Source organism: Papaver somniferum, chromosome 11 (genome assembly GCF_003573695.1).
Source record: "Papaver somniferum cultivar HN1 chromosome 11, ASM357369v1, whole genome shotgun sequence".
NCBI classification, from domain to species: domain Eukaryota; kingdom Viridiplantae; phylum Streptophyta; class Magnoliopsida; order Ranunculales; family Papaveraceae; genus Papaver; species Papaver somniferum.
Window position 1 is genome coordinate 46,110,177 of NC_039368.1, and position 15,237 is coordinate 46,125,413.

Consider the following 15,237-nt stretch of genomic DNA (forward strand, 5'->3'; position numbering starts at 1 on the left):
AAAAGAGTACAGTGTGATAGTCCAGTAAAATACCTTTCACTATGATGCTCCCCCTGATGAGTACTTCAGTTAAATCTTGGCTTGCATATCTTTCACTCGAGACTTCCAAATTTCGATGAACGATTTCTTGAATGCAGATGATTGTTGTGCTTTCATGAAGATGTATGATACTTGATGAAGTCTTCTTTTGTGTTGCACAAGCAGTATTGTCTTCCATTAATACTTTTGTGGAATCTACATTCTTCTTCAACACACATTGAAAACTTGTGTCATGGATTACTAGCTTCCCGAGATGATTTCCAGAAGTTGTTGATGAAGTTTCTTCAACATAGAGCAAAGATGTAAATAAATTACCATAAGTGAACAAAACTACATTCGTGGTCATACCTTATATGGATCGGAATGATATCCGAATTACTAAGGGCTTGTTATGTTGATTTGGTTTAACAAAGTGACCTAGTTAATGGTAGGAATCCACCAAATAACCGAAATTATAAAATTCCCCCTTGGATGACCACCATGTTGAATTAATTTTCCTCACTAAAACCTTTCCTGTAAAAACCTAATGGGAAAAAATATTTGGACGAAGGAAAAATAACACAAATATCAACACTATGAAAAAAATTGAACATTGACAAGATGTTGCCTCGTTAAAATCTTGTCAGGAGAACCACATGGGACAAAACCTAAAACGAAGGGAAAAGAGTACAACTTTTGACGTATTTATGGATGTTAACCCAACTACATGAGTTTTACCTAAAACAAGCATCAAAATAATAACTCTAGTCTATATTAAAGACGAGTTTATGCTATCAAAATTCTAATTGCAGATTTAAGAAAGAAAAAAAATAGAAATTTTTTCTGCAAAAGCTAGCGTGGATGTTGGTGTTTTTAAGGACTCCTCAAGAGACCTACAAAGTTGAAATCATCAACTAATTAATCCGGATTTTTGGTTTTGTACCAAGTTTCTAAAAAATACATAAAGGATTGTTAACACTGACACAGTCAGGTAGTTGTCTGAATATAATTTGAATCCCAAAAAGATTGCAAATTTGGATATGTTCCCAGCCATATTTGTTGTGTAAATGCCATTTGAATCCTTCAAGGACTACCATGCCAAAAACATCATACATGAAGAAATTTTTTTTATTGAATCAATCCTAGGATTTGCACATATAATCCTTATCATTCTTATATCGTGCTGTGAAACTAAAAACAGAGAAGTAGAGACATAAAATAGAGAGAAGAAGAGTGGAAAATTCTATTCATATATGTGAAAAATACAATGGTTTATGACTCTGTTTATAGAGTTTACATATTTGGTTCTCAAATAATAGGGTTCCACTAAAGTGAGCATCTATATAATAAACTATTGTTTATAACAAAAAAATCCTAACCATCACCTGTATTATGAGGACCAATACAATAGAGAATAACCATGCGAGTCTAATTTTGTGCACACTCCTTTGAAGAGTGTGCACGTAACAAATCATTCTATTGACTAGTCCTAACAATTAGTTAACGGTTTAGGATAATTAGTTTTTATTCTTTTTATCTAAATTGCAATAATCTAAAAAGGAAACAAATATATCCAATACATCTATTATAGCCTACAATTTAGTGTTTTAAAAAAAGGAAACGAATAATTAACTATAACAAACTCATAGTGATCTTACTTTAAGTTTTTTTTTCCTTCATCATATATTTAATAAAAACTGAATTTTTCAAGATAGTGGTAAATTATCTTTCTGAAAATATCGATGGGAAAAAGCTTAAATCGTAAATCATAAAAATTGATTGACGTAAATTGTCACAATTTATTCTTAAAGTATTGGAAGACTATAAAAGAAATGCTTAAGAAGAAGATGAATTTAACTAAGATTAATATAACATATAACATTTGATCATCGCATATTCTTTGTCTAAGCAGATAAAACGTGATCAGTTAGGATTAATATAATTTTATTAAATCTAATTTTTATTTTAATTGTTAGAACTAATTAAATACCAGTTTTCTATTTTAGAAAGATGGATTTTAGGCTTGATTAGATATGTTCTGTATATTCGTTTCTTTTTTAGGATTACAATTAAGAAAAGTTAATGAAAAAAACTTATTTCCCTATACCGTTAACTAATTATTAAGACCAGCCAATAGGATGTTTTTGTTACGTGCACACTCTTTAAAGTAGTGTGCACAAAATTGGACTCCAACCATGCTAAATAAGTTACTAATTTTTATGGAAAAAAATAATACAAATCCGTATTTATGATAAATTTCAAAAACTGAAAACAAATACTATAAATAAAAACAGCTTGCATAATGCAAGTCTGTAATGATACTCTATACCTAGGGCTGTAGCGATTTTGCTTTTAGTTGTGGGTCGTGCACTCGTGCTACCCAAGCGACAGCGCAGGTAAGAATTATAAAGTAAATCTTCCAAAATAGATATATGGTTGTTAAAAATAGAAGTAATTCTAAAAAAGTCCTTCTTGTTATGAAAAGGTTGGATAGCTAGGTGGTTGATCCATCTGAGTAACACATTTATGTGTGGGACCCACGAAGTTATCAAGAGAACGACACTTACATGTCTGACGTGTCTCCTGTAGAGGGATATTTATCCCTTAGTAAGGTCGGCTAATTCTCTTGTACAATTTGTTCCTAACCTCTATATATACACTCGTTCTGGTCCATTGCCAATGTACGTTTTTGAAACTTAATAATAAGAAATGAAACAGAGAACTCAGTTCTCATATTCTCCCCACATTTCGTTTTATCTCTTTTTTAATTAATGTGATATATACTGATCATCAGTTTAATATGCGGTAATATATGAATCCTGGTTCTGATGATACATGAAGGAACATGACTAGTATCTATTAAACATGGAGCACATCCTTTGAACAGCTTACTCATTCGGTAATCAGTACATTAATTGTATAAAACGTTATCAATACGAATTGCTCTATCCCAATCGGCATGGGGGCGGACGATACGGAAAAAGGATAATTTTCTTCAACCTTTGCATATTTAATTTAACTACTTTTAAATAGTTTTATGCGGACTATCTAACTTCGTTTCCTATTTTAATTAGGACTTGGTAAAGAGAAAACTAGACATTTTACCGTGTCTTGTATGTGCTATTTGGAGCACAGGTAATTATGCGGTACATGAAGAGATATCCAAAATAGGTACGTACTGGCAACAACTCATATTTGTGATGTTATTCGATTTCGAATTTAGCCAAATATTTGAGTTTTTATAGCGTTTTGATATTTTCCATTCTAGCCAACCAACGGAAGGTTTTTCCGCGTCCTTTTGGATAGCGTAGAGAGTAAAATTACCTTTGTTGGTACACCAATAATTTTTATGGTGTTAACGGTTTTAATATCGGCAGAGCGTGGAATTTTTGCATCCACAGGGAAGCAAAATTTTAATATTCTTTTGCTATATATAATAATCTCCGGAATTCAAAGTCTTTCCACTAAAGGTCGAAATGCGATAAAAATGGACACTAGGTTAACGTGGTTAGCCAGTCTCTATCAGCGGTCCTTAAAATGACCTGCAATTGATATCGAGACAATTTCTTTTAAGATAAAGATTGTGTTCATATTTTATCCTTGATAGATTAATATTTCGTCGAGCCTAATGGACGAAATTGGAGATTTGTCGGTATTATGTTAGAACCGTACATATTGCATTTTGAATGTTTTCTTCCTTGTTTCACCATTAATTTTTGTTGAAAAATAGTTCGGCTTGATTTTAGAGAACATATATGCACCGTATAAGATGGTGCGGCGAGCAATAAGGAGAGACGCATATTTTGCGCCCTTATGTGTTCCATCTTGTTTTACGGCGTGCATAATATGCGCCAATTATAGCATCGACGAGCTTTAAGAAGCTAGTGTGCAATAATGAGTGTTGCATTTCTTTAAATGATATTGAGGGTTAATATCATGTCTTCTCGTCGCCTGATCTATTACCTAAAATCATGAATTTGGTGAATTAAATTTGCAGTTGTACCTATGCAAATAAGTTTATCTTTTGCAAAGAAGGAAAATACAATTGTGGTAGGCATATATTTGAATATGGGAACCACAATAATAGTTCTCGGGTTTGAGAACATGATAAACCCCGTACCACCAGAAGTGAAAAAATACGGGACAGTAGCATAGTGATTGGTTTGAATAAGCCATCTTTGAGCTTGGTAGAGCTCTGCTATCGCTGTGACATAAAAGACACGGTACGTGCATTTGAAATGTTGTTCATTGTTGTTGATCTCTATCGGTCGTCTTGGCAGGACTGATACTAATATTGAGATAGTGTCTGTGGTCACAATATTCGTTTACAGTTTACTGTTAATTTTTACATGGAAATGTAAATTCTTAAAATTATTCCAGCTGGACAGTAAACGATAGAGGAAACCTGATCAGTCACCTCTCCTGAGTTGCGTGTTATTTTTGTTTTCTGCACCCAGTTGCTCCCTTGATAGGTAGAATAATGCGGAACTGGATGTTCTGTTGATGAGACATCCCGCCTAAGGATCGGGGGAGAATCGTCGACGACATTGGTTAATTCCAATTATGTCTCATCTAAATTCTCACACCAAGAAATGCATGAGGTGTTGGAGATTACTCTGTTGCTAAAGTTAACAAGAGTACGCTTGCTTGATTCAGCATAAATTAAAGTCCTTGCAAGACATGCCATGGAATCGCAGTGATTGTTTCGTCTGAAAATATGCTTAGAAGCATAAACGAAAAACCTCTTGTATGAGGTATGCCAATCTAATCAGATAACGTCCATGTTCTCTTTGAGTGATGAGTTGATAACTCCTTACGAGGAGCATATCCATGAAATTTGCGTTGATATCTCATGGAGAAGAATATCCGTATATTGAAGTTTGGTACCAATGGATCAAGATATCCTCGTACTCTAGAGAATGATGTAAGATCGTTATTAACTGATTGTTAACTAGTTGTCGATAATACTCTGAGTAGCTACTAAAATCGATGGATATCCCCCCCTTTGCAAAGGATTTATCGAAAAAGTTTATATGATTGGCAAGTATGGACCTCAGTCCATATTAATGTGGTTTCTCCTTTTTGTACGCTCTTGAGACCTTAGTCTCAGCTTCGATTGTGATTTGATGCCAATCAAAGAGCATGGTGAAGAAAACTAAGGTCGCTTGTTATTTAGCACCACCTTGAAAATGAGTATCCGCAGACACTAACCAGGTTGATGGAAGTATGGTCTGGTAGTCATAAATGACTCGACATATCACCTGGATGATAATTGTGTATCTATACTCATATAGATATTAAATGAAACTCTTCTTTGTAAGTTATTGATGTTGTATCATCCTAGTGATGCTTTGGGCTTTGATGGTGAGTATATTTGATGTTCTTGTGCATTTTGAACTTATTACTCATGAAACCATTGTCATGTTTTCTGTTTGAGACGTGTTATATTCTACTGTTGTTACTAATCTACTACAAGATTTGCAAATTTGATGAGAAAGTCTTCCCACCGTTTGGGGAAGGAAAGGTTGTCGCCTGAAAAATGGCGTGAAGTATCCTGTTTTGCACGAAGATGAACCGGGATGTATCTCATATGAATGTTTTTCAGCAATGAAAGACATATAGAAGATTTGATATCTTCAGAAATTGCAAATCAAGTTTCTCCATGAGAAGCTATGTATGTAATAGTAGTAAGTGTGTCATTTGAAATACACCAAAATGTAGATGACTAGTTGATTTAGAATATTCTGCACCTCCTGAAAGGAAGAGCCAGTCACAATCATTGAAATATAGTGCTCTCAAAGAGACTATCAAAGGAAGATCTGGTCTCTCTGAGTATAGTTCTCCTAATAAGGGAACGTCTCTGCAAAGGATGTGGAACCTCAAAATAAGAGGACTCCAGTAAAGCTTGCATGCAATAGAAAAATTTGCTATCATAATACAATGATTGTCGGTGACATACTCAAAGTATCCAATGATACTTCCACTCTCTATATTGGAATGTCATCAAAGGAATGATTGGTTAAATATGAAAGAAGGGATTCGGGCAGAATAATTGTTTCTCATAAAATGAATGATTGGTTAAACATGAAAGAAGGGATTCGGGCAGAATAATTGTTTCTCATAAAATGAATGGTTTTGGTACTGCAACCAGAACGCTCGATAATGTGAGCTACTCGTAGCCACATGTGGGTGTTTGTAGTACTAACATCCTATGATGTGACCCCGAGTGGATACAGGTGGGTGTTTGTGCATAATGAGAAAAGCAAGGTCAACTAATGGCACAAAGTTTTTCACAGAGACATGAGGTAGATTTCTTTGAGACATATTCCATGTTATGGATGAAGCTACCTCTTTGGTATTTGTCTGGCAGTCTTTAAGAACTCGACGTACATTTAGAAGATGTGGTTACTGCATATCTGTATAAAAGACTATATACAGATAACTGCATACGAATTCCTGAAGGTTTTTCACCTGTCAGTAGAATTACCATGTCATATGCATTTCTCAATAAGGACGAAAATTGTCAATCGTCTAAGTGAGTGCTTATATTGTCCAGGGATATGTGAACCATCTTATATGCTCATAAATTGTGCATTCACTAGATTTTATTTATGCAACATCTATTTTATTGGAAATTCTGAAGATTTCTCCAAAGCACAAAAATGCTTAAAGCAGAAGTTCGAGATGAGAATCTCGGTAAAACAAGATTGCAGTCTGAACATTGTAGCTAGCATTCCATTAATTCCGTCAACCTTGAAGGTTTAGACATATTTACAGTCATTTGATCTCTTGGTTTTAAGATTGATCAGTTTACATCTCAACAGAGGAGATGTATCACTCTGTGGTTTGCATTACACAAAAGATGTGTAACTGGTTCATTAGCTGAAATATGCTATAGATACCTGATATTGGGTTTGTAGTAAACATGTAAGCCTGGTTCTACCCAACACCAATATCGAGACATTGGTCCGGAGAAAGCTCTTTCATCTTCACGGTACCATTAAGCTTGATCTTTTGCATGAAAGATCGCTGAATGTCTCCCACAGAGAAAAGCTAATCGGGTTGTTTAAGTTTTGATTTTTGGCAGGGTCGTTGAAGCAGCTAAATATTTTCCTAGCTAATAGCCTTATAAAAGAGGAACTTGTGCATCCTCCGAGAGATTATGATTGTTCAGACAAAGCTAGTGGAGAATATATAAAAGGCCGACACAACCAAATGATCATTAAGAAATTGCACAGAGGAAAATCAGACTGATTTTCTCAACTAAAGGAAGATGGAGTTGCAGAAGACTTTAAAGGGTGGTCCGGAATTCTAAGCAGTACTACCAGGCATAATGATCAAGCGAGAAGGCTTCTCATCATGGGGAGTAAAGCCATGGAAGACTATGGATATATGGACATTAGGTCGTGTACTCTTTTTCCTTAGTCAAGGTTTTGTCCCACTGGGTTTTCCTTGTCAAGGTTTTAATGAGGCATGCGAGTCCACTGCTATCCGCAGTTCGACGTGTTGTACTCTTTTTCCTTCATCCTGGTTTTTATCCCTCAGGGTTTTTCCGGGCAAGGTTTTAACGAGGTAACATCTGCGAGTTTATCATAGTTCTGAGAACTCATGTTTTCCTACGTTCAGGTTTTATCCCTATGGATTTTCCTGACGAGGTTTTTAATGAGATAACAACCTTAGAACGGTGGTCATCATCTTAAGAGATGTATATCCATAGATTTTCTTGAGATGCGGTTATCGGAAAATCGCTCGTATTATTTGGTTCAGGAATTTGCTACACCTGTTTTTTCCCTAAAGAAGTTTTTAACAACGCAGCTTGCTCATCGATGTCGGCAGCAGTATGAATTGTAGGCGCTCAGTTTTTGTCCTAAATGGTTTCCCTGACACAGTTTCGACAAAGGAAGAAAATTCGTGACATCAGTTTTTGTCCCACCGAATTTTTATAACAAAATTTTGACGCGACAATGTTTGGAACGGTGGATCATCCAAGGAGGAGTGTTATGAAAAGGTTGGATAGCTAGGTGGCTGATCCACCTGAGTAGCACATTCATGTGTGGGACCCACGAAGTCATCAAGGGACCAACACTTACATGTGTGACGTGTCTCCTGTAGAGGGATATTTATCCCTTGGGAAGGTCGGGTAATTCTCTTGTACAATTTGTTCCTCACCTCTATATATACACTCATTCTGGTCCATTGCCAATGTACGTTTTTGAAACTTAATGATAAGAAATGAAACAGAGAACTCAGTTCTAATATTCTCCCCACATTTTGTTTTGTCTCTTCTTTAATTAATGTGATATACTGATCATCAGTTTGGTATGCGGTAATATATGAATCCTGGTTCTGATGGTACATGAAGGAACATGACTAGTATCCATTAAACATGGAGCACATCCTTATAACAACTTACTCATTCGGTAATCAGTACATTAATTGTATAAAACTTCTTATCTTTTTATACACAATTGATTTTATTTTCCAATTGTTCTTCCTTTTTAGGGTCTGGTTTTTACATATGATAAGTAATAACCAAATTCTTTCTCGTCTGATTTGCTTTCCTTGATCAAAATTAAGGCTCGCATGTCTTGTTCTTACTTTGATTATTTCAATCATACCGATTTTGATATCGGGTTCTCTTATGATTTAATCATGATGATCATCATAACAGTGTTAGTTCGTAAAAACAAATGAATAATATGGGAATTTGGATCCTTATAATATGGATTTTTCCAAAAAATAAAAACTTAGTGTTGCTGGTAGTGTGCAGTGTTAGGCGATTTTTTTTTTTGATAAAAGTTAGATGATGTTTATACGAGGAAGTTTACTGTGATGGCAGGTATGGTGGTGGTGTTGAGGGCGGGGACGGACACGGTGGTGCTATTTGGGGAGGCGGTGGATGCGGTGGTGCTATTGAAGGTGGTAAAGGCGCTGGTTTCATTCTCAATTCTTCTACACATCCTCTCAAGTCTACACGGAATGGATTAGTATAATCAAAACCATCAACCCTGTATTGTTCAATATATGTGCTTCTTTCATAATCGATTGACAATTAGTCACATTTGATCATTCTTTTATGATGACAGTCACATTTTAAGCATCAGTATAATTTCCTTATTATCAAGAAGGCTTACAATTTAAAAATAAAAATAAAAATAAAGGACTAGGTTATAATTATATAGTTAATTTCTTTTAACTACAGCTGCATCCTTATATGAAAAGGTGAAGCATGCTCAGACACATCCTCATCCGTTAAAAATATGATCCAACGGCTTACAACATGTTAGCTTAGAAAACAGTATACATTGTCGCGTGGGGTAGCACGGCCCTTTAGTTATTATTATGATCATCATCGTGATATCTATTTATCTAAAATTACCACCTAAAAGAAATATAGTATAACTGTGAAGAGATGATTCAACTTCCTGACAAACAAAAATAAAATTGTCTGTTTAGAGCACTGTTCGGTCGAACTCGCAAGCGTTGCTATCTCAAGTTTGTTTTTCAATGTTAGTGATCAAAACTATAAGTCTTGATTTCTAGTATACTTATAGTGATGTCTCGGACTAGGTTATATTGTGTAGTTGAGCATTAGACTTCACGGCGTTCGTCAATTGAAGACGAAGAACTATTAAGGCGAGCTTGTGGAACTTCATCAACAAAAGGCACGTGGAGACTAAAACTCATCTATCACTTGGAAAGTCTATTTCCACTCTATCTCCTATATTGAGACATAAGTCGTATTACTATGGTTTTCGTTTATACACATTTGAGATTTCGAGCTGAGATTAACTCGCTTACATATTTCTCGAAATATGTGTTGGTAAGCTTTCGCTTCAACCAAGTTCATCTTATATTCTTGACGAAAGTCAAAAGATGATCATGTGAAAATCGTTGAGTAACATCTTACATGGCTTGTGTGATTCAATCATTTGGTGTAGACTTGGAATGTTTCGTTATGATTGTTTCAATAACTTGAAAATTGCTTTGATACTAATAGTGTGTGAAAACGGCTATTGTCATCCTCTAAGAAAGATCAATGATTGAAATAGAGTTTAGAACTATTGGATTATGAACATGGTTTACACTCTTGCATGTATGTGATCCATGACCGGGACTAGAGTATGCATACCCGTATGCGTACTTGTAGTTGTGAAATTCCGTGTACCAAGTACACATACCGGTGCGCATACTTGCGTAAGGTATAGGTCAGGTAATTTCTGTTGGGTTTTGGAAGTGTACTAAGGTATGCGTACCCGTTCACATACTGGCGAACCCAAACTCAGACCGACTACTTAAGTATGCGTACCGGTTTGCATACTTGAGTGGTTAAAGTTCTAAAATCGGTTTGTTGATGAATACATTTATATATTAAGGAACGCATTCTTTGCAAACCATGGCTATAATGTTCATGAATTGATTTGAGTGAATCAAACCGATTTTGGTTCAATTGTGTTCATGTATACTTCTATGAGAATATAGCAATTGAAAAACTCTTTAAGTAGTTTCTTTGAGTCATTTGAACTAGTTATGCTTAAGATGAATAAGTTTGATATGAGAGTGTTCATATAGATAACCTCGGTTACCTATTGTTGAGCCAACATGGTGTACACGTTTAGGTACGGTTACATAAACCTAAATGTGGGTACATTTTATTTGTGTATAACAAGCTAAGTTCGATCTAACGGTTGAAAGATATTAGCTTGATTCTAATCAGGTTTTCATCTAACGGTAAATATTGAATGCTTTATTACCAAGGTAACTTAGATTGCAAACCTTTATTTGAAAACTATATAAAGGAGAACTCTAGCAACTGGGAAACCTAATCCCCGCACCTCTTGTGTGATATTAGTTGTATAATCTAGAGTCGATTCTCCTTTAACCCTAGGTTTTTCATGAAACCCTGTAGGTTAACGACTTGAAGACTTCATTGGGATTGTGAAGCCAGAATCAAATATTTTCCCTGTAGTGGTGTGTTATGATCTTTCTATTTCTATCGTATTGAGTACTATCTTCTCTAAGATTTGCTCGAGATTTAATCTCCGATAGGCAAGATAAAAAGTAGTCAGAAACATCTTCGTCTCGTTGTTTGTGATTCCACAATATCTTGATTCGCTACCATACAATTAAGATTATTGTGAGGTGGTTGATAATACTAGGTTGTTCTTCGGGAATATAAGTCTGGTTTATCAATTGGTTCATGTGCACCTTGATTTATCAAAAGACGGAACAAAACTCGTAGGTATTTCTATGGGAGACAGATTTATGTATTCCAATAGACTTTTCTGTGTGAGACAGATTTGTTTATCAAGTCTTCGACTTTGGGTCGTAGCAACTCTTGGTTGTGGGTGAGATCAGCTAAGGGAATCAAGTGCGTAGTATCCTGCTGGAATCAGAGACGTAAGGAGCGCAACTGTACCTTGAATCAGTGTGAGATTAATTAGGGTTCAACTACAGTCCAGTCCGAAGTTCATTGGTAGTAGGCTAGTGTCTGTAGCGGTTTAATACAGTGTGGTGTTCAAAGCTGGACTAGTCCCGGGTTTTTTCTGTATTTGAGGTTTTCCTAGTTAACAAAATTCTGGTGTCTGTGTTATTTCTTTTCCGCATTATATTTTGTTATATAATTGAAATATCACAGGTTGTGCATTGAATCGATCAATTGGTAAATCCAACCTTTGGTTGTTGATTGAAATTGATTGATCCTTGAACATTGGTCTTTGGTACCGTTCAAGTTACTTCTCTTATATTCAATCGGGCTAGCAAATTCCTATTTGCTGATTGCACATTGAATTGACAGATACTGATATAAAACTCTTTGATATGCTTTTATCTAGATTGAGTCTGACTGTCTAGTTGATTCTCTTGAAAGTATATTGGAGTTTGTCTATTTAGATTGCCAAACGAAATATTGGGTATGGTTGTTGTACCCCCGATTTTTCAATGCCCATCTTCTAGTTGATATGCAAATATCTATACCGAGATCTGAACTCTTCTCAACCAAGATGTCTACCTTCTCTTCTCTTGGAGGCACATTCTCCATATATATATTTAGTGATGTTTCATAACAGAAAACCATGATGTCATCAGAATATAACACCTCATCGGAAGATAGGAGTCTGTATCCACCTCATCGGAAGATAGGAGTCTGTATCCACCAACTAATATAAATTATGAATTTGAAAGCTCTGTCAATGTAGACTGTAGAGAAAATTTAATAAATTTGGACTACACGTATTCTTGCATGTAATAAAGAAAACTTTCAAAAAAACAAACAAATCAAGCTTCCTATATTCATGTTCTAGATAATAATTATAAAACAATACTTCTAGATAACAGTCATATATTCATGTTCATAAGGATCTTACTTTTATATATTTTCATAGAATCTTACGCAGTGCCCAAATCGTGTCTAGTGAATACCAATATTTGTATGTACAGATAATAATGTTTAAATTACAAAATCTTGGGCTTTTGTAAAATGGCCAGTTTACTCAATAACTTAAATGCGTGCTATCAAAATACATAGAGATAAATGGTTAGGACATACTCGAAAAAAATAGGCCGCATAAAAACCTTAGCGATGTTAATTTTAATAAGTATCAACTACATAATATCTTGCACACTGAAGTCATTAAATCGAGATAAAACGTTGGTCTCTTTGATTTTGAAAAACTCGTTGCGATCAGTTCTAGGCTCTAGCACAACACTATATATTATGGTTTGTCATAATGATTTCACCTAAGGAGAATCGATTTAGCCAGATTATGAGAAAAGAACTGTATTTCAAATATCAAAGAAGACCTGAGTAAAAACCTTTACTTACCTCATCCACAAATCCGTTATGAGAGTGAAATTTTACCACCTCATAGGATAAATTCCTTATATTAGTTGAGAAAGTACTTTAACTGCCTCACCAGGTGCTTTATCAATTGCACTGATTATTATTTGCGGAATATATAGTGGACCCCCATGAATGACGACCAATACCGCACACTTGCAACACATTCATACAATTATGATGGATATCAAACCACCACAATGAGCATATAAGTACATATGATAATCGTTCTCCTGGTAATGTGATGTATATATACACTGTCTACAAACAAAAACTTGTTATTATCCCTACTATCTTTTTCAATGGCTTTCCACAACAATAGTAGGTGTAGCGACACGTATATTTTTCGTTGAGCTTTGAGCCGTAGCCCAACCCATAAGAATTTTTGTTTATCTAGGTAGTCATCCCTTAACAGCAATTGGTGAGCTTGATTAGTGGATACCTTGGAGAAGGCTAGAATTTTTCGCATGCGTGCCACGGAAAGGGCATGAGCAGCTAAGGGTATCTTAGTCCATGTCACTTTAAAATCAGAAACAAACATTCTTCTTGTTGTTTCCGACATTCTCATCTCCAAACACCACAACTGTTCTCTCCAACCATCACGAACAAAAGGGATTTTTGGTTTTGGATTCAACCTATCTTCAGTGCCATTATTGATATTTGATTACAAGCTTATATTACTGCACAGGTAGGGGGTTCTCTCTCAATTTTATTTTTTTAATTTGTGCTTTTGATTTAATCATCTTTTTCCTTACCGAAGAATTAGTCAATGCGAAATTGTTGTATACTACTTTCCGGTAGTGGCTATTGTTATTTGATTTCAATGTCTAAAGGAAAATGTTTGCTTGCAGTTGCCGAGAGATCCATTCTTACTAATTAAATTTTCAATTTCAAACTTACTGTGTTGAACCTTGGTCTCAAATGTCACTTTCATTTTCGGCTATTGTTTCATTTCGTTTCACTACCTCTATGTCATTTTTGGTTCGATAAACTAAACCATGACTTGAGAGCATATGTTTTCAGTTGCAAAACATTTCCAAAACTATTACAATCCATGCGATTTAACGACCGGTGATTTGGGATGCCTGATAAATGTTCTACCTTATGAAATATACCCATTTTTGGTTCGATAAACTAAACCATGACTTGAGATTTTAAAATCCTTGTTGCTCCACTTAACTTATTAAATGTTCTACCTTATGAAATATACCCATTGGGTTACTTTTTTGTTCCCTCTATTGTACTCCTGATATTCATTTGGTTCTTTGTATTTGTTTCTTCTCGGATATTGGGGCTTAACTTATTAGGTTGAATTTTCAGGTGTGTGTACAGTCGAAGTGATTTTCCAGTATGTAACAAATGAAAGATTTTACCATGTTTAAATCAGACATGTATCGAGTATTCCTCTCTTAACTATGTGTTTGTGGTGATCTTGCTAGCTTCCTGTAGCTAATATTTTAGACTTTTGTTCCCGCATATGGAATTGTATAGTTGAGCCGGTGTTTTAAAGTTATCGTTTAAACTTGAAATGAGGACAACAACTCTACTTTAGGAAACGTCGATCCATTGATTTAGATTCAAGCTAATATTTCTCAACCGTTAGATTGAAAACTTAGCTTGTTATACACAAATGAACTGCACGCTTCTAGGTTTGTTAACCGTACCCAAACATGTACATTGTTGGTTCAACAATAGTTAACCAAAAGGTTAGCCATATGAGCATTTCATATCAACCATGTTCTTCTTCACCATAACTAGTTCAAATGACTTAAAATGAACTAGTTAGAAAGTTTTTCAATTGCAAGGAAATCTTATGTACTACACAAGACATAATTGAAGCAAAGATGATTTGATTCAATCGAATCGTTTCATGAACTTTATAACCACGGTTTGCAAATTTCATTCCTTAGTCTTTATAAGTTTAAGTTCAGAAATCATCTTCAGGTATATAACCTTCTTAAGTTCGCACACTAGGTTCGCGGACTTAAGCAACCGGGCAGAGTTTACAAACTCCAGCAGAAAATCTCGGCACAGACTTTCCGCCGGTTTGCGGACTGGGTTCACGGATTGGTACTCACGCAACAAGTTTGTCAACTCCAGCATAATTTCTCGGGATGAGAAGTTCGGCAGTTCGCGGAGTGAGTTCGCGGACTTGGCAACATGCCATTCTTCCGATTTCTCTTGATCAACAAAGTTCGCAAAATTTGGTTCAAGGGATAGTACTTATGCACATATGTGTTTCCACAACAATACTTATTTCCATCATTGGTTATGTAATCTAAACTCTCATTCCAACCATTGAAACATTCTTAGAGGACGTTATACAGTTGTTACACCATTTCTCGTCAAAGAAATTTTCAAAGTGATTGAAACATATCATG

The 15,237-nt window shown here is 35.3% G+C and overlaps 1 long non-coding RNA gene across 1 annotated transcript; it reads left to right on the forward strand.

Annotated features, from left to right (window-relative positions):
* The first annotated feature begins 8,242 nt into the window (after positions 1 to 8,242).
* LOC113320897 lies at positions 8,243 to 9,142 on the forward strand. Its single transcript, XR_003346344.1, has 2 exons — positions 8,243 to 8,438; positions 8,858 to 9,142. It is a non-coding gene; the product is annotated as an uncharacterized LOC113320897 (long non-coding RNA).
* Positions 9,143 to 15,237: the final 6,095 nt, after the last annotated feature.